Source organism: Centruroides sculpturatus, unplaced genomic scaffold, assembly GCF_000671375.1.
Source record: "Centruroides sculpturatus isolate CEXI.00-Female unplaced genomic scaffold, Cexi_2.0 scaffold3, whole genome shotgun sequence".
NCBI lineage: Eukaryota > Metazoa > Arthropoda > Arachnida > Scorpiones > Buthidae > Centruroides > Centruroides sculpturatus.
This window is the reverse complement of record NW_019384366.1, coordinates 1449201-1452856: the sequence shown is the minus strand read 5'-3', so window position 1 is coordinate 1452856 and position 3656 is coordinate 1449201. Positions and strand designations below refer to the sequence as shown.

Sequence of the window (3656 nt, the reverse complement as noted above, 5' to 3'; positions counted from 1 at the left end):
ATATTGTGAATACAAAAATAATGATATTATACACAAATGGAAAAATTTAATATGACTACTTGCATACACGAAACACATTTCTCTGGCTGATAAACGTTAAGTAAAATGGAAGTCTGTTAAATACAGAGTAGACTACAGTTAAACGTACTCTCCATCACTATAAACCTACTCATCTTCGAAATATGCCGAATTTTGTCTTGTTGATAAACTTCTCTGTCACTCGAATTAACCAATATTTCGTGAAAAATATCGGCACATCAGCGAATGGACTTTTACGTTGCTGCGGGCAGACAATGCTTCACAGGAACACCACTCACTTGGCAGGTGACAGTACTGGGTAGTGAGTTGGAAGTGGGTGCGATATTAGGAACAGGGATGATATTTGGGTCCGCTATCTTTCTTGGGATTATAACTGGATTCGGGCTTTGATTATTATTATGAAATTGAAATTAGAATGATGTTAAATTGAATTAATAATAAATTAAATAAATAGAAATTAACAATTAAAAATAAAATTAACTGTACATGAATATTGTAATACAAACCAGGGCTGTGGAGTCGAAGTCGGAAAAAATGTGTCGACTCTGGAATTTTAAATTCATTTAAAAAAAAAACTAAGTTAAAAGAAAATTTATTTTATATTTAATAATTTTTAAAAATGTTTTTATATTTTGTTACAATTCATTTATTTTAAATACAAAATGCAACAATTTAATTTATTAAATATGTATCAATAGTTTTCTTTGTAGTATTTGTGTTTAGCAGTTAATTTTGACTCAATTGAATTTGAATATTTTTGATTCATTCCTTTCTTATTCCCTCTCTAAATAAGTACTCTATTTTTCTGAATGAGCCAGACTAATTGATCAGAATACTGTATATATTTTTCCTTTCTGAACAAGGGGCTGAAGTAGCTATATCGCACACTTTTTAATTGAACTAACTCTTCTGAAAAGATGAAATTGAAGTGCAAAATCTGTAGAATAAAGATATGTAGATGTAAAATTTTATCGCTCCCCTTTTTTCTCTTATTAAATATTTGTTAAAATTATTTTTTTTATACAAATAAATATTAATGTAAGTTAAATATTAAAAATACTAACTATAAAAGTATTTGGGTAAATGCCCGGGGCTCCTTTTAGAGTTCAGAGTAGGGTAACCCCCTATGAGCGCCTGTGTCCCCCATGAAATGACTCGGTATTTAATTTCACCGGAGTCTGGAGTCGGAGTCGGCATACTAAAATTATCAGGAGTCGGAGTCGAGCGTCATTTTGGTGAAGATGAATAAATAGAGGACCAAGAAATTGGAAAAGGAAGAATTCGCTCATTCTTAAGTCGCGGATTATGGACGGGTGATATTAATAAGAGTACGATATCAATAATCACTAGACACTACGATATTTTTACGTGAAGATATATCTCTTGCGTATTCAACGGCGCTACGCCACTGCGGATTCAAAACAAGCAGCGGATAGCTAAATAAATATAAAAGGAATGGAACAGTTTTGAATAAAATCTGTGATGAAAATGCAGAAGTGAGAGAGGATTGAACAAAGTGGTAGAAAAATTTATTAGAGGTCGTACAGAACTATAACTTGGATGACGTTTTCAACACAAACGAAATGGGCTTGTTTTTTAAATATCTGTCAGACAAAACAATGTCTAGCAGACATTTAAAGCAAAGGTGATTCATGTCACGGAGAGGTAAGAAAAGCAAAGAACGTGTAACTTTTTTTTTTTTGAGAACGAACATGACAGGTAATGAAAAACCAATATCATCATTAATTGAAAAATCTTTAAAACCTTGATGTTTTCACAATGTCAAGTTTTAGCTATACAAGATGCAGCAATTAAGAAAGTGTGGAACACATCAGCGATTTTTCTAACTGATGAAAAAGTTAGAAATATTTTTATTGACAATTACAGTTTATTCAACGACTCCCATTTTGGAATCGTTGAATTACCACCAAATACAACTTCCAGATTGAAATCTTTAGATCTGGAAATCATTCAAACTTTAAACTACGATCTGGAAAGCTTGTCATACAAAAGATGAAGCATATTTTTGAAGTTGCATCACATGATATTTTAGTAAACTTGTTAGATGTAATATGAATGATTAATTAACAAAGATTGGAATGGAGTTCCACAAAGTACCGTTGCAAATTGTTTCACAAATTCAGATTTCAGTCAATCTCTGAATAAATCAGAATTTCCACCAGAATTTGTAGATTATATTGAAAAAGACTGGATCGATTTCGTTGCAACAACGAGTGATGAAAAAGTGTCATTCGAAGATTTTGTCAACATTGACAATGACCTAGCTATCTGTGGATATATATTCGAAGACAACATCATTGTTGAAGTATAGAACCAAGCGCAGAAAAACAATAGCAAGGAAGAAATAAATTCTGTCAAGGACAAATATTCTTATAGGAAAGCCGCAGTCTTTTTTTCACTTAACTGCATAATACATAATACAATAACTCTTTCAATCTACAATGTACTGTATATAATATATCTGATGGTAGTTTTTATAAATATAAACTACAATTTATGACGACATTGTAATAGAACAAATACAAGATAAAAGTTAAAACAATTTTTATAAAATGCTAATTTAAAGAAAATAATCTCCACTATTATACAACAAAAATCTTTTCCTTAAAGAGCATAAATTGATCTTCCAAATAATAAAAGTAAAGCTATAATTGTTATTTTATAACATCAATTGTTCTTTTATAACAAAATTTTCTTCCTAAATTTCAATATTAAAACAAATAATTGTCAATACATTAAATTAAAAGTATCTGGAAAGTTTGCATTGATAGACTCGGTTTTAAAATGGAAAAGTTCAAAATATTTTTTTTTCATCGCGGTAAATTCAAAAAATAACTTCGTTAAGATACAGTACTTCGAAATAATAATTCGATTAAAACAGATAAGACAGTATATGTATTTGTGATTTGTGGATTGAGATAGCTTAAAATGATCATTACAGAAAACGTTTCAGCAGACCAAGCCCTAATTTTTTACATATTCGAAATAATGGAAGATCTTTCTGATACACAGCTAGAAAAATTTTGGAGTGAATCCAATACATTGATTATGAGTGAAAAACACAGCGAATTAAAGTTAAATTTTTTCTGGATAAAGTTAAAAACGAAAACTAATAATACGCCAAACATTACTGAATTTACAATAATACATACTGTAAAATCTACAAAACCCCGCACCAACACAGTTAATTTAAGCAATGTCTACTAATTTATATACGCTTATAAATATTTTTTCTTCAGTTTGTCAAATATAAATTTTAAAAAAGAGGTAAAATTACATTAAATCTAGTTTTATACAAAAAAAAAAAAAATACTTATTTATAATGAATGCCGTAGAAACAATTTTTCCTTTAATCGTTGTTATACTAAATCTTAACACTTGATAAAATTTATAATGAATTATTGTATCTTTAAAAATTATTTCCACATACTATAATTGAATTTAATTTATTGAACAGCAGTAAGGAATTATTCTACATACTTTAAAGTAATAATAAAGATTCTTTTTAAAGATGGATATTAAAAAATAAAATTTATTTGTGTATTTATATATTTTTATATAATATACTCATATATTAATATTTTATATATCATATA

General features: G+C 28.5%; 1 long non-coding RNA gene across 1 annotated transcript in view; it reads right to left on the bottom strand.

Annotated features, from left to right (window-relative positions):
- Window positions 1-279: 279 nt before the first annotated feature.
- Window positions 280-3656, bottom strand: part of LOC111642684 — a 7193-nt gene continuing 3816 nt past the window's right edge. Inside the window, exons 3-4 of the long non-coding RNA XR_002759588.1 lie at window positions 546-584; window positions 280-423 (exon numbers count right to left, since the gene is read on the bottom strand). This is a non-coding gene — a long non-coding RNA (uncharacterized LOC111642684). The remainder of the gene's footprint in view (window positions 424-545; window positions 585-3656) is intronic.